At 38.6% G+C, this 23,072-nt stretch overlaps 2 pseudogenes; both read left to right on the top strand.

The window, feature by feature from the left end:
- The first annotated feature begins 4,449 nt into the window (after positions 1 to 4,449).
- Positions 4,450 to 4,549, top strand: LOC113314546 (annotated as a pseudogene).
- Positions 4,550 to 22,219: 17,670 nt separating this feature from the next.
- On the top strand, positions 22,220 to 22,319 carry LOC113314533 (annotated as a pseudogene).
- Positions 22,320 to 23,072: the final 753 nt, after the last annotated feature.

Raw genomic sequence — 23,072 nt, 5'->3', positions numbered from 1 at the left:
TTCCAAGGTTCTGCATAGATAGCTAGGGTCTGGAGTAATGGTTTTGTGGGCACACCTCTGGTAAACCCTCCCGAGATTAACTCCGTCACTAGGTACACCTAGTGAGTTAAGATTTTATTTTCCATATTAGTTTTTCTCGAGGACTAGCAAATAATAAGTTTGGGGCTGTTGATAGACGCATTTATGTGTCTAATATGTATCATTTGTATGTATTGTTAGTGCTCGATTTTGTATTTATTGTGTTATTTTATGTCTTTGTAGGAAATTTTAGAGAAATAAGTCCTTGCGGCGAAATGGGCTCGAAAAGTAGTGTTTTACACCCCAGGACAAAGTACTAAAGGCACCGCAGAAATGCACCGGAAGCACCCCAGAAATGCACCGGAGGAACCCAGAAAAAATGTTGGAAACACCCCAAAAAAATTACTAAAGACACCTGATGTATTTTCAAAAGTTGTTGTGAATAGTGGTAAGAACTGGGGTTCTTTTCGAACTTGTGAAGGTAACTCTTTTTTTTTGAGATTTAAACAAATAAATAAATGAAGAAAATAAATAGTAATGTCAAGATTTTAGAAAGATTAAGGCTCAGGATTCACTATTACTTCAAGTTGATTGGTTATAAATAATATTTCAGAAATTATTATTAAGCTCTTTTTCTTATTAAATCACTTTTTAATTTAAAAGGTGTCCAAATATTAAGTTTTAATCCTTAAGCATGATTTATCAAAGAATATATTCTAAGCATAAAACATCAAACTGATTCACAAATAATTAAGAAAACCATTTTATCCCCTTTTTTTTAATATTTTTATCCAAGTGAATTAAATAAAATAAATAATTAACGAAATTATAAATAAAAATATTACCAATCAAACATGAGTGAATAGATCCTCCATTGCCTCAATCACCAGGTATTTTAGCCGCTCATCATGTTGGAAAACCTCTCAAAATATTTCATTGATGCTCAAAAGTGTTTTACAATGAAGAGAAAGACAAGAAAATGATGTAAAACAGGATTTTGCGACCCACAGAAGGCGTCCAGAGTCAACGACAAAGCTGAGGTGCTGTTGTCATTGGGAAACTACGACCCACAGATGACAGTCGATGTCACTGTTGATAAACGACGGTCTTGGAGAGTCTGTTCTTCACGTTCTTCCTCCTCGCAGCAGCAGCAGCAGTAGCAGAACCAGAATCTCTGCAACTTGGATTTTCTTGCTTTGTAGTGCTCTAAACCTCTCCCAATTCTCTCTAAACTTCGCTAACCCCTTCTGCTCGACACTAGGGACCTATTTATACACAACAGGTCACTCCAATCCTTGTAATAACTCCAAGAATATCCGGCCATAAAAAGAATATTTTCCGAAATATTTTTTATTTATTTCTCTGATTTGTTACAGATTATTTCATGGTTTATCTCTTTCACGCATCATCTTTGAGTTGTAGGAGAAGTTTCCAGCCAATAGAGTTAACCCATGCACGTCTCTTCCATCCAACAATTCCAAGAATAGAATATCTTCCCTATTTGAGAATATCTTCCCTGTTTTGATTCCCACCGATTATCTAACCAAATTTGACCGAATCCAACACCCATACCAGCTCTGTCTAGGCCCTAGGAACAAACCCATTTAATTTGGGCCGTTGAATCTCACTGGAACACCTTCAAATCCTCAACCCTAGTCACGACAGTTCAAGAACAATTTTTTCCCGCCAAAATTTGAATTTCAAAAGGTTGAAGATGATATGCCCCCTATCTTGGACTGGGGTGTGAATAGCAGATGCCTTGCGGGTGACCTGGGGGTGCCCCTTAGTAATTAGGTTACTCCTTATCCAAAAGCGAGAGTCCGAATAACACTTTTCCTCTGGGTGCCAAAATCAACTTTTCGAGCCGAATTTTCCAAAAATGTTTATTTCCTAAAAATACATAAAAACACAATATTAATACAAAAATAGAGTTCCAACAATACAGACATTGAGGACAAAGTAGACACAAAAATGTGTCTATCAACACCCCAAGGGACATGTGTTATTCGGACTCCAGCAGCGGATAAGGGGCGACAACTGGATAAGGGGTGTCCTTCTTCTCAAATTCAAATTTCAGTTTTGGCGGGAATTTTTTTTCTTCCCTGGCAGATTTCAATCGGATATTTGGAGGGGTTAGAGGTAGACTAAACCTATGATTCTTGTTGGGTAGACGTGATATGGATATGTGAAGCTATTTTGGTTGTTGGAATCGATCCAGTTGGGCTTGATTCTCGGTTTAAAGAAATCAGGGAATACGTGGTTGAGAAAAGATACTCGGGATTGTGTCGATGTTGTATGGAAAATGGCATGCGTTTGCAACGTCTTGACACATTCCTTGATGATCTGGGAGCATGTTTGGAGAGTGTAAACACTGGTTGACAGCGTGAGCAGGCAAGAAAGGAAAGAAAACAATCCGAGAATATTTTCTCTTTACTGCCGAGTCATGGGAAATATTTTGAAGTTATGGAGAGATTCGAGGGCCCTGTTGAGTATAAATAAGTTTCTCCAGGTACAAGGAAGGGTGTCGAGAGTTTGGGGTCGATAGGAGAGCTCATGAGCGAGAAATCAAGAGTTGATGAAACTCTGTTTCTGCTCCTGCTGATGACCAAGAACACGAAGAACAGACTCGCAGGGACAGTCGTTTATCAACAGTGAAACAGACTCATAGGCGTGGGTCGTAGGTGTGGGTCTTAGAACCACAGCGACAATAGCATTTCTCTTTTATCGTTCTTTTGTGACGCTTCCTGTGGGTCGCACATTAGCTGTTTACACCATTTTCTCTTATTCTCTTCATTGTAAACACGTGTTTTTATCATGATGAGCTAAACTCAACACTGGGACGACAGAGGAGGGTGAATTTCATACACGGGTAAATTTATTTTATTCTTTTTTATGACTTTTGCATTAATTTAAAATTGAAATATGATTTGAATTAATTGGTTGTTATTTAATTTGATGATGTATGCTTAGCTTAGGTGTTTTGATACATCATGCTTAGGACTTACAATCGATGTTTTGAGAATCTATCTTGGCAAAATCAGAGTCCATGTTAATTTTATTGAGTTTTAAATTGTCCAAGAATATATGAATGAACCCTGTGTAGTGAATTCGGCAAAATCCTTAGTCCCAGTACCTCTCGCCCATTGTTAATATTTTTGTATATATATTTTTATTAAATCTAAAAATTTCATTTCCTTCACAAGTCTGAAACGAATCTTTTTACCACTATCACTACAATAATTTTGAAAATTCCATCAGACGCTAAGTTTTCGCTTTCGAGTACACATATCCTTGAGGAACTTGGCATAAGCAGGAATTTTCATAATTGCATCTAATAAAGGAAGGTTTATGGTAACTTGCTTAAAAACCTCCAATATGTCATTAAAGTTCAATTCCTTCTTTGTTGGTACTAATAGCTTGGGAAATGGGGCTCTAGGCACAGAATCAGACCTCTCAGGAACCGAGTTGGCATCATCGGAAATTTTATCAGTCCCCTCAGCTAGTGGTCCTGAGGGATGAGATCCTGAGGAATGAGATCCTGGGGGGTGAACTACAGTACGTTCACTATCGGGCATGGTTACCTGATTGTCTACTACTATGCCACTCCTAAGGGTTCTGACAGCATTCAATTGATTCGATGGTTTTGCACCTACTTCATGAACTCCTCTAGGATTGGGATTAGTTTGACTAGGGAACCTTCCGTTATCTCTCTCACTTAAGGTCTTAGCTATTTGGCCAACTTGAAGTTCTAACTTAGCAAGAGTCTGTCCTGGCTTGGTTTCATGTTGAAAACTAACTTGGCTCTTTACTAACATGTCCTGGATCTGTGCTAACATATCCTGGCTCTTTATTAATATACTAAGAGATTCCTCTAAGCTCGTCATTCTATTCTCTGAAGAGTTCTGAAACTGACCTGAAGAGTTCTTATCTGAACCAAAACCTGGGGGAGCATTAGAATTACTAAACTGACATTGACTCTGGCCCTTAAACCACGAAAGGTTCGGATGGTTTCTTCAACCAGGATTATAGGTTTCTGAATATGGGTCAAACTTCTGACGGTTATCAAATCTAGTGTTATTATAGAGAGTATTGGATTTCTCTTCATTATTATGGCCTTCCCAAAAAGGCTCTAATCTACCACTAGTGGGACCCACTTCTAAAGCTTCTAACCTTTTCGTTATAGCAGCAATTTTGGCATCTGATTCAAAGTTTCCTTCTACCCTATTAATGTTTCCTCTGCCTAGAAGAATTGTTTTCTGTGGTCCCCTATTACTTTCCAATTGTTGGGTCTTTTCAGCGATTTTATGCAAATATGTCATCGCATCATCAACTGTTTGGTTTTCAAACCCACCTGTACACATAGATTCTACTGTGGTTGTAGTGGTATAATCTAAACCCTCATAAAGGATCTGAACTAACCTAACCTTTTCTAAACCATGATGAGGACATTGGGATAATAGATCATTGAACCTTTCCAAATACCTATACAAGGATTCTCCCTCCTGTTGAGAAAATGTGCAGATTTGCGTCCTAATAGACGATGTTTTGTGCCTAGGGAAAAACTTGTTCAAAAAGGCAGATGTAAGTTGTTCATATGTTTCAATTGATCCGGAAGCCAAACTATATAGCCACGATTTGGCTTTATCTTTCAAGGAAAAGGGGAATAACCTGAGTTTCAAAGCATCATCATCAAGGTTTCTAATTTTTAGGGTACTACAAATTTCCTCAAAGTCCCTAACATGGAAATAGGGGTTTTCATTTTCTTTCCCTAAAAATATTGGGAGCAACTGTAAGGTTCCAGGCTTAAGTTCATAATTTGCTTCAGTTTCAGATAACCTGATACACGAGGGACGAGTAGTCCTAGTAGGGTTCAACAAATCTTTCAAAGTTGCCATTTCTGGCACTATTGGAATATCAGGGATTTTCTCCTCAAACGGATGTTCAAAAATGGAATCTTCAAGAATCAGTCTTTCTAAATTGAGGTAATCGAGACGCTTAGAACTATTAGGTTTCTCTTTAACAAATCTACCTAGGGCGTCTCTTTTACGTTCAGGCATGCAAAAGAATAAGGTGGGGAATTCTATGCAATCACAAAACAAGGCTGACTCAACCAAATCAAACCTATTGATTTCTAGCAAACAATAAGCATGATGGCTCCACTTAGATTGTTTCTAGACCAGCTTCTATTCTTTCGAAAAGGAACTCGTTACAATCTGAGCAAACCCCTCTGGAATCAATCCAAGTCAAAGTAAGTTGAATAGAGGCGAGGGAAGATTGGTGGAGCTTTGATACCCAAAGGCCTCACCGGTATTATAAGGCGGCGCAGTCACGCATTCAACTCATAGAAACCATCATGAACTTCGAAGTATGCTCAAAAGAGTAACCAATATTTTTCGGACGACTTTCTTATTAAGCTCGTTACCCTATAGGTCTCGTTATAGTCAAAATTTTAGGCTTAGGTTCGCGTTTGGTTTCGTTTTCCTAAGGCGGGCAAGAAGAGAACGGTGATGAAATTCGAACCCTTATCTTGTATGGCCAGTCCTTGCTCTTTACTAGAAAATTAAAGCAGCCGTTTTCAAGTCCTCATCATATATGCAAACGAAGGAATACAGTAAACCCGCTGACATGGGATTCGCGGGTGTTTCAAAAACTTACCTCCCGTACCAGACGGGCGAAGAACCGCTGAAGTCGACTCGGGCCATGATAGACACATTTTTGTGTCTAAATAGTCCTCAATGTCTGTTTTGTTGGAACTCGATTTTTGTACTAATATTGTGTTTTTATGTATTTTTAGGAAATAAATATTGTTGGAAACTTCGGTTTTGAAAATCTGTCTCTTCGTGAGGAAGGTACCCCTAGTACTTCAGCTGTGCCAGCGATGACAACTTTGAAAGATTACATGTTCCCAACTAGGACCAACCGAGCTTCGTGCATTAAATTGTCAGCCACTACGGCTAATTTCGAGATAAAACCTAGTATTCTTCAGATGATCCCTATATTCTTAGGAAAGGATGATGAGAACCCTTATTTTCATATTAGGGACTTTGAGGAAATTTGTGGGACAATTAGAATAAAAGACCTTACTAATGAAGTTTTGAAACTTAAGATGTTTCCCTTTTCCTTGAGAGATAAAGCCAAGACCTGGTTGAACAACCTTCCATCTGAATCCATTGAAACATGACAATAACTTATTGTTGCTTTCTATATGAAGTTCTACCCTAAGCATAAAACTGCAGCTGCTAGGCAGAAAATTAGTTCCAGTACGCAACAAGAGGGAGAATCTCTTTATAGGTTTTTATAGAGATTCAATGATCTCCTATCCCAGTGTCCTCACTGTGGATTTGATAAGATGAAACTCGTAGAGATTATTTATGATGGTTTAGACTATTCGACCAAAGCCATGGTCGAGTCTATGTGTGCTGGTGAGTTCACTAGTAAAAGTGCTGATGATGCCTTTACCTTCTTAGGAACTACCGCTGAAAAATCCCAACAGTGAGAGTCTTGTTTTGAACCTTTTAAAAGACTCTTGGTCAATAGAAGTAGCACCGATATGGTAGATACAAGCTTTGGGTCAGATGTTAAGTTTCTTGCTTTGTCTAGAAGGTTAGAAGCTTTGGAATTGAATCGGTCTAAACATAGGTCTCTTGTTGAACCTGATGAGAGGATTAGAGCCTCTCAAGTTTCTAGTTGTGGAGTAGAACCCAATAACTCGTTTTGGGAAGGTCAGGTTAGTGAAGAACAAGCACATGCTTTCTATAACAACGCTAGGTTTGAAAACCGTCAGAAGATTGACCCATACTCAGATACCTACAACCCTGGTTGGAGAAACCATCCTAATTTCTCTTGGTCTAAGGGACAGAATCAAGGTCAGTCTAGTAATGCTCAGGTTCCCCCAGGTTTTGGCTACACTAAGAATCCTTCAGCTCCGGCACAGTTTCAGAACCCTTCAGATAAAAAGATTATGAGTTTAGAAGAGTCTCTTGCTTTGTTAACTCGTAACACTGTGCAGTTTCAGCAATCTGTTGCTCAAGGTTTAAAAGAAAATAAGAGAATAGGTCAGGCTAACTCTCAGGCTATTTCCGAGTTGAAAACCCAGGTTAGTCAGATAAATGAGTCTTTAAGGGAAAAAGGTAAGTTTCCTAGTCAAACTCAACCCAATCCTAAAGCAGAGAAATCGTACAATCATGTGAACTCTATTACAACCCTTAGGAGTGGAAACAAAGTTGACAATAAGGTTGCCATGCCTGAAAATGAACATGCTGTAGTTCACCCTTTTGAGCCAGAAAATGAGGAGACTGATAGAGTCTCTAAAGAGACCAATGAGGGTCCTAATGAGTCCGACTTTCTTCCCAGAGCCCCATTCCCACAGCTGCTAGTTCCGACTAAGAGGGAGTCCAATTTTAATGATATATTGGAGGTTTTTAAGCAGGTTACTATCAACCTACCATTGTTAGATGCGATTAAGCAGATTCTCGCTTATGACAAGTTTCTTAAGGACTTGTGTACACGAAAGCGTAAGCTTAGTGTCCAAAAGAAAGCCTTCCTAGCTAGTCACGTGAGTTTCATTATTAAGAATACCACTACTCCTAAGTATAAAGACCCTGGGTCCCCTACTATTTCTTGCACAATAGGTAAATACCGTGTTGAGAAAGCTTTGCTTGACTTAGGAGCAAGTGTGAATTTACTTCCATACCATGTGTACCTCAAGCTAGGACTTGGTGATATGAAACCTACCCAGATGACACTTCAGTTAGATGATAGGTCCGTTAAAATTCCTCGTGGTGTGATCAAGGATGTTCTTATTGAGGTAGACAAGTTTATTTATCCAGTGGATTTTGTTATCCTAGATACCCAACATGTCCCTGACCCGGAGAACCAGATACCAGTGGTTTTAGGTCTCCCATTTTTAGCAACATCCAATGCGATCATTAATTGTCGAACTGGTATTATGAACTTGTCTTTTGGTAATATGACTATGGAGTTGAACGTCTTTCATATTAGTAAGTTACCCTCTGAACTAGATGACTCGAGCATAGAAGAGGTAAACATGATAGGAACATTAGTTGAGGAGTCATTACCAAACACTTTGTTAGAAGATCCGTTAGAGAAACGCCTAGCTCACTTTGGGATTGATTTCGATGATGATAATGTGATTAATGAGGTGAATGCTTTGTTAGATTCAACCCTTTTGTTAGACATTAGTAACGGATGGAAACCTGAGTTCGAACCACTACCAGTTTCTAAGTCTACCCTCGTTCCTTCGTTAGAAGAGCCTCCTAAGTTGGACCTAAAACCATTGCCAGATACCCTGAAGTATGTGTTTTTAGGCCCGTCTGAAACTTTACCTGTGATTGTTGCTTCCGACTTGGATAGTGATCAGGAAAGTAGGCTAGTGACCGTCCTTCAAAACAACAAGGAAGCTTTAGGGTGGACCATAGAAGACATTAAGGGTATAAGTCCTACTGTTTGTATGCATCAGATCTATTTAGAGGAAGATACCAAACCTTCTAGGGAGATGCAACGAAGACTAAATCCTAATATGAAATAAGTAGTTTGAACCGAGGTTCTTAAGCTGTTAGATACAAGCATTATCTACCCCATTTCAGACAGTAAGTGGGTCAGCCCCGTTCAGGTTGTTCCCAATAAATCCGGTATTACTGTAGTCCAGAATGATAACAATGAGTTAATCCCGACCCGAGTGACCACGGGTTGGCGTGTTTGTATTGACTATAGGAAATTGAACAAGGTCACTAGGAAAGACCACTTTCCCCTTCCCTTTATCGACCAAATGCTAGAAAGATTAGATGGACATAGTCATTACTGTTTTCAAGATGGCTACTCAGGCTACAATCATATCGTTATTGCCCCAGAAGACCAAGAAAAAACTACTTTTACTTGTCCCTTTGGTACCTTTGCGTATAGACGCATGCCTTTCGGGCTATGTAACGCCCCTGCGACTTTTCAGCGTTGCATGATGAGCATATTTTCCGATATGGTAGAAAAGTTTTTAGAGGTCTTTATAGATGATTTTTCAGTGTTTGGTTCGTTTTTCGATGAGTGCTTGCATCATTTGTCATTAGTGTTGACTAGGTGTAAGGAAAAGAATCTAGTGCTTAATTGGGAGAAATGTCATTTCATGGTTCGATCAGGAACTGTCTTAGGGCATATCGTATCTTCTAAGGGTATAGAGGTAGATAAAGCCAAAGTTGACCTTACCAAGACTTTACAGGTCCCAAAAACCATAAGAGATATTAGGTCATTCTTAGGGCATGCAGGTTTTTATCGTCGATTCATTAAGGATTTTAGCTTCATTTCTAGACCTCTTTGCAATTTGTTTGCAAAATATGTTAAGTTTGTCTTTGATGATACTTGTTTAGAGGCTTTTTAGAAGCTTAAGACTTTACTCACTACCGCCCCCATAGTCCAGGCACCCAACTGAAACTTACCCTTTGAGATCATGTGTGATGCTTCAGATTATGCTATTGGTGTTGTGCTAGGTCAGCGAGAAAACAAATTACTTCATGTGATTTACTATGCTAGCAAAACTTTGAATGATGCCCAGTTGAACTATACCACTACCGAGAAGGAACTGTTAGCCATTGTGTTTGCATTAGACAAGTTTAGACCCCCATCTCTTAGGTTCTAAGATCGTCATATATACTGATCATGCTGCTTTGAAATATCTTTTGTCTAAGAAGGATACGAAACCTAGATTGATTAGGTGGATACTTTTGTTGCAAGAGTTTTCTCCAGACATTAGAGACAAAAAGGGTGCCGAAAATATAGTAGCAGACCACTTGTCTAGGCTAGTTGTTGATTCCCCTGATGATTCCCTTCCTATAAGTGATAGTTTTCCTGATGAACAACTTTTCTTTGTTACCCAAGCACCTTGGTATGCGAATATAGTGAATTATCTTGTTACTGGTCGAATGCCCCAACATTGGGGTAAACAAGATCGTTCTAGGTTTTTAGCCGAGGTTAAGCACTTCTTTTTGGATGATCCTTATTTGTTAAAGTATTGTCCAAACCAGATTATTAGGACTTGTATACCTGAGAGTGACCAGTCCAGTATTTTTCCTTTTGTCATGATCATGCTTGTGGAGGTCACTTTAGTGCTAAGAAGACTGCTGCTAAGATATTGCAGTGTGGATTCTATTGGCCTTCGTTGTTTAAAGACTCCCATAGTTATTGTGTTACTTGTGAGCGTTGCCAGAAATTAGGAACCATTTCTCGTAGGAACATGATGCCCTTGAACCTTATTTTAGTTTTTGAGGTCTTTGATGTGTGGGGTATTGACTTTATGGGTCCATTTCCTAATTCTTTTGGTAACCTATACATCCTTGTCGCCGTAGACTATGTCTCTAAGTGGATTGAGGCGGTTGCGTTTAAAACCAATGACCATAGGGTTGTGATGGAATTCTTGAAAAATAATATACTTACACGTTTTGGTACACCGCGAGCTATAATTATTGATGGAGGGTCGCACTTTTGTAATGGACCTTTTAGGCTTCTGATGAAGAAATATGGTATTACACATAAGGTAGCTACCCTGTATCATCCGCAGACTAGTGGTCAGGTAGAGGTTTCCAATAGGGAGATAAAATGTATATTAGAGAAAACAGTTAATCCTAATCGGAAAGACTGGTCATCTAGGCTTATTGATGCCTTATGGGCTTACCGTACTGCGTTTAAGACCCCCATTGGAATGTCGCCTTATCGGCTTGTGTATGGCAAGGCATGTCATTTACCTGTTGAGTTAGAACATAGAGCTTATTGGGTGTTAAGCAACTAAATTTTTCACTTGACAAGGCAGGAGCCCATAGGAAACTCCAGCTCAATGAGTTGGACGAGATTCGTATTGCTTACGATAGTGCGAAGGAGTATAAGAACAAAATGAAACTTGTGCATGATAGAAATATTTTACGGAAGTCATTTTCTCCAGGTCAAAAAGTTCTTCTGTATGATACCCGTTTACATCTTTTCCCTGGGAAGTTACGTTCTCGGTGGACGGGTCCTTTTATTGTTCGCACTGTCTTTCCTCATGGAGCTGTTGAAATTGAGACACCGGATGGTAGTAGTTCTTCGAAGGTTAACGGTCAGAGATTGAAACCCTTTTTAGAGCCCTTTCCTACAGGTGATGTTGAGGAGGTCCCTCTGGAGGACCCTGTTTACCCTTGATTGACCATCGAGGAAGTTGTATGTTGTATATTAGTTTTTGATTTTCTTCACCCAGGTACTATCTTTCCAACTTCTCCTCGTGTTATTTTACTTTTGGTATTGCTCTTTCATTAGAAACATTGAGGACAATGTTAGATTTAAGTTTGGGGGTGGGGAAGAACTTTTTAGTTGCACTTTTGAAACTTCTAGCGTCACATGGTATCCGGTTAGCTAAGTTTACATACTGTTTCTCACCGAAAAGATAGAAATTGGAATGCTAGGGATAACAACCTTTTGAGACATTAGAGAAAAAGACATTGAGATCCTTGAAATTCAGGAGAGAACTTGTTCCTTTTAGAGGGTAACCGTGATGGACCTAACCATACATGATGGAAAGGCAAGTAGGTCAGGAAATGCCAGAAAGACAAAGCAACCTCACAATGTAGTCTTAGTTACTGGATTGCGACTCTCTCTCAGTAGAAACTTATCATCATCAACAAGCGGAGCGACATCAAAATCTATGAAGAAAGTTGAAGACGTTTTAGGTTTAGAAGCAACAATAGAAAAGAATAATTCAAAAATCAAAGTTGAAGTTATAAGAGCAAATGATATAAGTTGTTAGAATCCATGATACCAAGACATCACAAGTTGCGAAGATCCAAGTTTTGAAAGTCCTTCTCTCATGGCCATGTAAATTTTTGTCTTGTAATTTTTGTTTCCAAAAAAAAAAAATCATCGTTACGTTTTGTTCAATAAGGCCAAAGGGAAGTAGAAATTTATAAGTCAAGCAAGAAATCGAAGAGAAGAGTTAATTGTCAAGGTTCTATGAGGTTCGATAGTTTATCATCAACATTTGAAGACCGAAGAAGACGTTGTTTCTACTAAGCACTATGAGAGAGTCGAAGAAAGATACATTTGGTTGCTTTGTTAGTCCGCTTTCAATCTGGCACAAGATATTTCTAGCACTGGTTTAACTCATCACACGTAATTAGTCCAGCTGTGTAGCAGATGTCCCTCTCATCTTTATCTCTCTCCTAATATTATCAAGTTGTAAAGCAGCAGACGCATCTTACAATGTTTATCTAGCTGTGTAGCAAATATCTCTTTATCTAGCAGTGTTGCGGATGTGTCTCCGCTTTTCTCCAGTCAGCTTTAAAGCTGACACCTTTAATTTCTCTGGCATTCTAGTTACTTGGAGATAGGTTGAGAATTTGTATGTCCTCATAGCTCTTTGGATACTTGTGACCAATTAGAAGTAATGGTTTTGTGGGTACACCTCTGGTAAACCCTCTCGAGATTAACTCGGTTTTGTTTTTTTATTAGTTTTGCTCGAGGACTAGCAAATAATAAGTTTGGGGGTATTTGATAGACACATTTTTGTGTCTAAATTGTCCTCAATGTCTGTTTTGTTGGAACTCGATTTTTGTACTAATATTGTGTTTTTATGTATTTTTAGGAAATAAATATTGTTTGAAAATTCAGCTCGAAAAGTTGCTCGGAGCACCCCCGGAGGACATTTGCTATACAGACCCTCACTTTGGATAAGGGATAACCTAATTACTAAGGGGCACCACATTTCTAGGCAGCTGCTAACCGCACCCAGAACCGGATAGGGGGGCAACCCTTCTTCTTCATTTCAAATTCATTTTTTGGCGGGAAGAAGAGTTCACTCCTGGCAGTTTTCTCGATCGGATTTTGGATGAGTTAGAGGTAGACTAAATCGCTGAAACTTCATGGGTGGACGTGATATAGCCTAAAAGGCTTGGTATGGGCCTTTGGTTCGATCCAATTTGGCTGGATATTCCGCGAGAAGCAAAACAGGGAAGTACGTGCATGGGAGAGTTATTTCACGGGATTGCATGAGTCTGAACGATTTCTGAGCATGTTTGTTGATTCGAGCAACAGTTTGGAGCGTGTCAGAGGTAAATAAGGTAGATTCAACAGCAGCAGACGTGTAGAAGAAGGATTTTTGGAAAGAAAATATTCCGAGAACATTACCCTTCACTGCCGAATAAAGAGAGATTACTGTGAGTTATTACGCAGGATTTTCTTTGCCTGTTGAGTATAAATATCATCCTGGGGTAGCAGAGAAAGGGACAGAGAGTTTGGGGAGAGTTTTAGAGCACCACAGAGCTTAAACACCAAAGTTGCAGAGCTGCCATTTTCTGCTACTGCATTTCTGAAGAACACGAAGAACGGACTGCCAAAGGCAGTCGTTTTCCAACAGTGACAACGACGCTTAACGTGGGTCTTAGAGAAACAGTATCAGTGACACATATTGTGGGTCGTACTTCTCTGGTTTGTAACACTTATAACTGTTACAAACCCGATTTTATTGTATTTCTCATATTGTCATCATTTGTAAACCATTTTTGAGCATCAATGAAATTCTTTGAGAGGTTTTCCAACATGATGAGCGGCTAATTCTCTCACAACCAAGACAATGAGGAAGCTATTTACGCATGAATAATTGGTAATTATTTATTCTCTCTAATTTATAATTCACTCAATCACTGCTTTTGCAGAGTTTTTAATTGTTTGCAAAAAATTTCTTCATTAGTTGTGATTCAATTAGATATGTTATGCTTTGTTTAGATAATCTATGCTTAGGGATACAATTAATTTTTGAGAATTTTCCAGATTATTTGTGAATTAAGAAATAAGAGTCTTAAAAGATAATTAGAGTTTTGGATTGTTTACCATAATTTATTCATGTGTAATAGTGAAATCAGTGTCTTGGTTGTTTTCTAATATCTTGAAGTCAATTTTGTAATAAGTTTTCTTTGTTTTTGAATTTTTATTAAGTCTAAAATTCATTGCCTTCACAAGTCTTAAAACAACCCTTTTATCACTATCTATAACAACTTGAAACACATCAGGCCACAACTCCTATGTCATGTACGAACCCGAGGGGCCAAGGCGATATCGTAATCGCCGTCCTTCTCTACACACATTATTTAAACTACCCTTCCGTAGGGTTTAACAATAATGTCCCAAAGTTTAAAGTCCAAAGTGTCCAAAAAGAAAAGAAAAATTACAAAAATAATAAAACCTAATACAATTTTTTTTTTTTAAATAAGGAAAAATAAACAAAACCCTAAGAAATAAAATAACTAAAAGAAACTATCTTCTTTTCCGTTCTTTTTGCTTTAATCTTTCGCTCCAAGTCTTTATGCTTTAAGATCCAGTCTTTACGAAATCACCAAACTCCTTGACTCAATTTTCTTTATGATCCAAAACCTGTAGACAAAAGATAAATACCCAAAAACGTAAAAAAGAACAAAAATAATAAAAAACTAACAAAATAATATAAAAATAAGTCTAAAACCCTAAAAGCAAATCCGCGTCGGGAGCGCCAAAAATTGATGTATTTTATAGATAGTGGTAAAAGTGGTTCGATTCTCAGACTTGTGAAGGATAAAATATAAACTTAAATTCTAAAACTAAAATAGAAAACTCACTAATAATTATAGCAAACACTGACAAAGTTGATATCAATATTAAAAGACAATTGAGGCTAAGATTCCATTATTTTCCAATTTCAAAGTGATTTAATGCAATTTTCTCGTTCAATTTGATTCTAAAATATTACAACAAGTAGATTTTCAAAAGCAATAATTGTAAATATCAAGTATGAAGCATCAAAGGTCTATAAATTAAGCATACTTCATCAAAATAGATCACAATCACTCAAGTAAAAATCATATTCAATTATAGCTCAAGGAAAATAATCATAATAATAATTGCAATAAATAGATGAAATAGAATATACCACTTCTTGTTGGAAAAATAGCTTCCTCTATCGCCTCAGCAATGGGGTTTAGCTCCTTGTATTAATCATGATCTTAAAATATTTGTTTATGGCTCAAAAGATGATTAAAAGGATAAAAAGTAATAACACAGCCGATTTGCAACAACGTGAGTGTGTTACAGAATCTCTGTTACAAAGGAGAAATAGTAGCTAAAGACCTTAGGCAATCACAGTTGATAAACGATAAATAGGTTCTGCTGTTGAATAACGATATTTGTCTGCGACAGTTGCTTGTGCGTCTTATGTTCTTCGTGTTCTAGGTATTGCAGCAGCAGAAACAAAACTTCAACTTGTGATTTCAGCTTTCTGTTCTCTCCTAAACTTCCCCAAAGTGTACGTAACCCTTCCTTGACCTATCCCTGCTCCTTTTATAGCCCACATGTCGATTGAACTTCAAGAAATCTTCGGCTATTCTTATTTTCCCTCCACCTCAAGTCTCGGGATTTCTTTCCCTGCCAAGCTTTTCTACGCGGTTCTGTGAGTTGTAAACTTCTCAAATAAGGTAAGATAGAATCCCAAATATAGTTAACCTCTCCAGAATCTCGCCAACTCCCATCTATATAACCAGAAAGTCCGATAATAACTTCACTTCCCTGTTTCGCTCAAACCGAAGATTTTTTACTGTTTTATCGAATCTAAAGCTCATAACAATCCTGGTTTGACTCATAAAATGAATCCCAATCCATCTCCACGTCAAACTCAGACTAAATCTCCTCCTAGTCATCAATAGAACTTCGATAAACATCCACCTCCTCTGTTTCACTCCAACATGGTTTTTCATCCCAAAATACTCGATCCAAATATACACACCAACACTGTTAGGCTCTAACAGGTCCAATCCACCAAAATTACGTGATTGAATCTCCTTAGATCCTCCCAAAAATGCGAACCCTGATCTGCTTCCCGTCTGCAAAGTTTTTCCCGCCAAAATATGATTTGAATAAAGGTGAAGAAGGGTGGCCCCCTAACCAGAGTAGGGGTGGCGATAGCAGTTGTCTAGGAGGTTCCCTGGTGGTGCCCCTTATCCAAAGTTTGGGGGCCAAAATCACTTCCTCCGGGTGCTTTGGACAACTTTTCGAGCCGATTTTTCCAAAAATGTTTATTGGCCAAAAATACCTACACACACATAAAACACCATAATAAGTACAAAAATGAGCACTATCAATATATAGAATCGAGACAAATTAGACACAAAATGTGTCTATCAAATACCCCCAAACCTATTATTTGCTAGTCCTCGAGCAAAGATAAAATAGAAAAATAAAATCCTAACTCACTGACGCAGGCATCGTCGATTGCATTTAGTGTATGCAATAAGCCTTTAAACCCCTAGGTGGCCCTAGTGGCCGAGTTGTAGTCTCGGGAGGGCTTACCAGAGGTATACCCGAAAACCTTTATAGTCCAGACCCTACCTATCCACGCAAAACCTTGGAAAGCACTAAAGAATCTCCTTGGTTGGCATACTTATTGACTACAGGAGGAAGTACCCTGATGCGAAATTCCAATTGCTGTACACGAGTTTGCACTCAAGCATACTAAAATTCATATATAAGTGACAGAACTCTACTTAGATAGTCACACTATGGACATCACACATGGATAGATCAAGAAGATGGATATAGAGAAAAACATAGATGGTTTTGATGTTTACTAAGTGAACGGTGTTTCTCATATCTGTCTGAAGGCCTCCGCCAAAATGAACCTATCCTAATGGACTGAGATACTAGTCTGACTAATATCAACACAACTGGCATATACAAGGGAACCAGTGATTGATAATCCTAACTCTAGGTCAACACAGTTGGCATATACAAGGGTACCAGTGGTCGACTTTATTGAATTTATTCCGGTTGGTCAAATGGTCTGGTCTCAGTTTCTTTTTCTCTTTTCTCTTTTTTTTTTTATCTCAATCACTCTAAGTCACCCTAGCATTGGTAACAACTTGAATCGTGAGACCCACCTAATCACTTAGAGTAACATAGTTTAAAAACAAAATAACATAAAAATAGAAGTGAAAAGGACTCAACGAGATATGGTGAAACTATCATGTTATTTCTAACACCTGAGCTCTGTGCTTTTATGAATATAATCTTCTACATGTTTCCATCTAGTCAGATTGGTTCCTCAACTCCTACAACCAAAATGCTTCCATCCACTTAGGTTGGTTAGTGCTATCCTTAATATGCATAAATTTCTAGGCTCTGGAGTTTATTTATTATAACAAAAAGTTTCTACCCCACCCCCAAACTTAAATCTAACATTGTACTCAATGTTTCAAATGAAAGAACAGTACCAAAAATATAAGTAACATGAGGAAATAGTAAAGAGAGAGTTCGGAAAGATAGTACCTGGGTGAAGTGAAACCAAAAACTGACAAAAATAGTATACAACATACAAATCGCCTCGATGGTCAATCAAGGGTAAACAGGGTCCTCCAGAGGGACCTCCTCAACATCACCTGTAGGAAAAGGTTCCCAAAGGGGCTTCAATCTCTGACCGTTAACCTTTGAAGAACTACTACCATCTGATGTCTCAATCTCAACAGCGCCATGAGGATAAACAATACAGACCACAAAAGGACCGGTCCACCGAGAGCGCAGTTTCCTGGGGAATAGATGCAAACGAGTGTCATACAGAAGAACTTTTTGACCTGGAGAAAATGACTTTCGTAAAATATTCTTATCATGCACAAGTTTCATTTTGTTCTTATACTCCTTAGCACTATCATATGCATCTCTATGAATCTCGTCCAACTCATTGAGCTGGAGCTTTCTGTGAGCTCCTGCCTTGTCAAGTGAAAATTTTAGCTGCTTAATAGCCCAATAGTCTTTATGCTCTAACTCAACTGGCAAGTGACATGCCTTGCCAAATACTAAACGGTAGGGTGACATTCCAATGGGTGTCTTAAACGCAGTACGGTAAGCCCATAAGGCATCAGTAAGCCTTGACGACCAGTCTTTCCTATTGGGATTAACTGTTTTCTCTAAAATACGCTTAATTTCCCTATTGGAAACCTCTACCTGACCACTAGTCTGTGGATGATACGGGGTAGCTACTTTGTGGGTAATACCATATTGTTTCATTAACAGAGCAAACGGTCTATTACAAAAGTGTGAACCCCCATCACTAATTATAGCTAGCGGTGTACCAAAACGTGTAAGTATATTCTCTTTCAAAAACTTAATTACGACCCTATGGTCATTTGTTTTACACGGAACCGCCTCAACCCACTTAGACACATAGTCTACAGCGACAAGTATGTAAAGATAACCCAAAGAATTAGGAAATTGACCCATAAAATAAATGCCCCACACATCAAAGACCTCAATCACTAAAATAAGGTTCAAAGGCATCATATTTCTACGGGAAATGGTCCCTAACCTCTGGCAACGATCACAAGACACACAGTGACTATAGGAGTCCTTAAACAACGAAGGCCAGTAAAAGCCACACTGTAATATCTTAGCAGTAAAATTACCCCCACAAGCATGTTCATGACAAAAGGAAAGAATACTGGACTGGTCACTCTCAGGTACACATCTCCTAATAATCTGGTCTGGACAATACTTAAACAAATAAGGATCGTCCCAAAATAAATGCTTAACTTCGGCTAAAAACCTAGAACGATCTTGTTTACCCCAATGTTGAGGGGTTCGACCAGTAACAAGATAATTCACTATATTTGCATACCAAGGTGATTGGGAAACAAAGAACAATTGTTCATCAGGAAAGATATCCCTTATAGGAAGGGAATCACTAGGGGAACTAACAACTAGCCTAGATAAGTGGTCTGCTACTACATTTTCAGCACCCTTTTTGTCTCTAATGTCTGGAGAAAATTCTTGTAACAATAGGATCCACCTAATCAATCTAGGTTTGGTATCCATCTTAGATAAAAGGTATTTCAAAGCAGCATGATCAGTATAGATTACGATCTTAGAACCTAATAGGTAGGATCTAAACTTATCCAAGTCAAACATGATGGCTAACAGTTCCTTCTCGGTAGTTGTATAGTTCAACTGGGCATCATTCAGAGTTTTGCTAGCATAGTAAATCACATGAAGTAATTTGTCAACACGCTGACCTAACACGACGCCTATAGCATAATCTGAAGCATCACACATAATCTCAAAGGGTGGGTTACAGTTAGGTGCCTAGACTATGGGAGCGGTAGTGAGTAAAGTATTAAGCTTCTCGAAAGCTTCTAAACAAGCATCATCAAAGACAAACTTAACGTCTTTTGCAAGTAAATTGCAAAGAGGTATAGAAATCAAGCTAAAATCCTTAATGAATCGACGATAAAAACCTGCATGTCCTAAGAATGACCTAATGTCTTTTACAGTTTTTGGGATCTGTAAAGTCTTAATAGGGTCAACTTTGGCTTTATCTACCTCTATACCATTTGAAGAAACAATGTGCCCTAACACAATTCCTGATTTAACCATGAAATGACATTTTTCCCAATTAAGCACTAAATTCTTTTCCTTACACCTAGTCAACACTAATATCAAATGATGCAAGCACTCATCAAAAGATGAACCAAACACTGAAAAATCATCCATAAAGACCTCTAAAAACCGTTCTACCATATCAGAAAATATGCTCATCATACAACGCTGAAAGGTCGCAGGGGAATTACAAATCCCAAAAGGCATGCGTCTATACGCAAAGGTACCAAAGGGACAGGTAAAAGTGGTTTTCTCTTGGTCTTCTGGGGCAATAACGATCTGATTATATCCGGAAAAGCCATCTAGAAAGCAATAATAACTATATCCAGCTAATCTCTCTAGCATTTGGTCGATAAAAGGAAGGGGAAAGTGATCCTTCCTTGTGACCTTATTTAATTTTCTATAGTCAATACAGACACGCCATCCCATGGTCACTCGGGTTGGGATTAACTCATTGTTATCATTCTGGACTACAGTGATACCTGATTTCTTGGGAACAACCTGAACGGGGCTGACCCACTTACTGTCTGAAATTGGGTAGATAATACCCGCATCTAACAACTTAAGCACCTCTTTTCGAACTACCTCTTTCATGTTAGGGTTCAGCCGACGTTGCATCTCCCTAGAAGGTTTGGAGTCTTCTTCTAAATGAATCTGATGCATACAAACGGTAGGACTTATACCCTTAATGTCTGCTATATTCCACCCTAAAGCTTCCTTATTGTCTTGAAGAACTTTTACTAGCCTACTTTCCTGATCACTATCCAAATCGGAAGCTACTATCACAGGTAAAGTCTCAGATGGTCCTAAAAACACATACTTCAGGGTATCTGGTAGTGGTTTAAGGTCCAACTTAGGAGGCTCTTTTAAAGAAGGAATTAGGGTATTCTGAGAAACTGGTAATGGTTCGAACCTAGCTTTCCATCTATCAGTGTCTAACACAGGGGTAGAATCTAATAGAGCATTCACCTGTTCAATAGTGCTATCGTCGTCAAAGTCTAAACCGAAATGGGATATACAATTTTCTAATGGGTCTTCAGACAAGATGTTTGGTAATGACTCCTGAACTAAGGCTTCTATCATATTCACCTCTTCGACACACGTGTCATCTATCTCATAAGGTAGATTACTGACATTAAAAATGTTCATCTCCATAGTCATATTACCAAAAGATAAATTCATCACACTATTTCGACAGTTAATGATCGCATTAGACGTAGCTAAAAATGGGCGACCTAAAATCACAGGTATCTGGTTCTTTGGGTCAGGGACATGTTGGGTATCTAAGACCACGAAATCTACTGGATAAATAAACTTGTCGACCTCAATGAGAACATCCTCAATAACACCTCGAGGAATTTTAACAGACCTATCAGCTAACTGCAGTGTCATCTGAGTAGGTTTCATTTCACCAAGTCCTAGTTGTAAGTACACATGGTACGGCAGTAAGTTCACACTGGCTCCTAAGTCAAGTAAAGCTTTTTCTACCCGGTGTTTACCTATTGTACAAGCAATGGTAGGGGAACCTGGGTCTTTGTACTTTGGAGTTGTGGTGTTCTGAATGATTGAACTTACGTGACTAGCTAAGAAGGCTTTCTTATGGACGCTAAGTTTTCGCTTTCGCGTACACATATCCTTGAGGAACTTGGCATAAGCAGGAATTTGCCTAATTGCATCTAATAAAGGAAGGTTTATGGTAACTTGCTTAAAAACCTCCAATATGTCATTAAAGTTCGATTCCTTCTTTGTTGGTACTAATAGCTGGGGAAATGGGGCTCTAGGCACAGAATCAGACCTCTCAGGAACCGAGTTGGCATCATCGGAAATTTTATCAGTCCCCTCAGCTAGTGGTCCTGAGGGATGAGATCCTGAGGAATGGATCTAGGGGTAACTACAGTACGTTCACTATCGGGCATGGTTACCTGATTGTCTACTACTCTGCCACTCCTAAGGGTTCTAACAACATTCAATTGATTCGATGGTTTTGCACCTACTTCATGAACTCCTCTAGGATTGGGATTAGTCTGACTAGGGAACCTTCCGTTATCTCTCTCACTTAAGGTCTTAGCTATTTGGCCGACTTGAAGTTCTAACTTAGCAAGAGTCTGAGCATTAGTTTGAAAGTTCTGCTTGGTTTCCTGTTGAAAACTAACTTGGCTCTTTACTAACATGTCCTGGCTCGTGCTAACATATCCTGGCTCTTTCTTAATATACTAAGAGATTCCTCTAAGCTCGTCATTCTATTCTCTGAAGAGTTCTGAAACTGACCTGAAGAGTTCTTATCTGAACCAAAACCTGGGGAGCATTAGAATTACTAAACTGACCTTGACTCTGGCCCTTAGACCACGAAAGGTTCGGATGGTTTCTCCAACCAGGATTATAGGTTTCTGAATATGGGTCAAACTTCTGACGGTTATAGAATCTAGTGTTATTATAGAGAGCATTGGATTTCTCTTCATTATTCTGGCCTTCCCAAAAAGTCTCTAATCTACCACTAGTGTGACCCACTTCTAAAGCTTCTAACCTTTTCGCTATAGCGACAATTTTGGCATCTGATTCAAAGTTTCCTTCTACCCTATTAATGTTTCCTATGCCTAGAAGAATTGTTTTATGGGGTCCCCTATTACTTTCCCATTGTTGGGTCTTTTCGGCGATTTTATGCAAATATGTCATCGCATCATCAACTGTTTGGTTTTCAAACCCACCTGTACACATAGATTCTACTGTGGTTGTAGTGGGATAATCTAAACCCTCATAAAGGATTTGAACTAACCTAACCTTTTCTAAACCATGATGAGGACATTGGGTTAATAGATCGTTGAACCTTTCCAAATACCTATACAAGGATTCTCCCTCCTGTTGAGAAAATGTGCAGTTTTGCGTCCTAATAGACGATGTTTTGTGCCTAGGGAAAAACTTGTTCAAAAAGGCAGATGTAAGTTGTTCATATGTTTCAATTGATCCGGAATCCAAACTATATAGCCACGATTTGGCTTTATCTTTCAAGGAAAAGGGGAATAACCTGACTTTCAAAGCATCATCATCAAGGTTTCTAATTTTTAGGGTACTACAAATTTCCTCAAAGTCCCTAACATGGAAATAGGGGTTTTCATTTTCTTTCCCTAAAAATATTGGGAGCAACTGTAAGGTTCCAGGCTTAAGTTCATAATTTGCTTCAGTTTCAGATAACCTGATACACGAGGGACGAGTAGTCCTAGTAGGGTTCAACAAATCTTTCAAAGTTGCCATTTCTGGCACTATTGGAATATCAGGGATTTTCTCCTCAAACGGATGTTCAAAAATGGAATCTTCAAGAATCAGTCTTTCTAAATTGAGGTAATCGAGACGCTTAGAACTATTAGGTTTCTCTTTAACAGATCTACCTAGGGCGTCTCTTTTACGTTCAGGCATGCAAAAGAATAAGGTGGGGAATTCTATGCAACCAAAAAACAAGGCTGACTCAACCAAATCAAACCTATTATTTTTTAGCAAACAAAAAGCATGATGGCTCCACTTAGATTGTTTCGAAACCAGCTTCTATTCTTTCGAAAAGGAACTCGTTACAATCTGAGCAAACCCCTCTGGAATCAATCCGAGTCAAAGTAAGTTGAATAGAGGCGAGGGAAGCGCGATGGAGA

This window comes from Papaver somniferum, chromosome 9, assembly GCF_003573695.1.
Source record: "Papaver somniferum cultivar HN1 chromosome 9, ASM357369v1, whole genome shotgun sequence".
Lineage (NCBI taxonomy): Eukaryota > Viridiplantae > Streptophyta > Magnoliopsida > Ranunculales > Papaveraceae > Papaver > Papaver somniferum.
The sequence above is the reverse complement of the archived record's forward strand: the minus strand, read 5'-3'. Positions and strand labels throughout refer to the sequence as shown.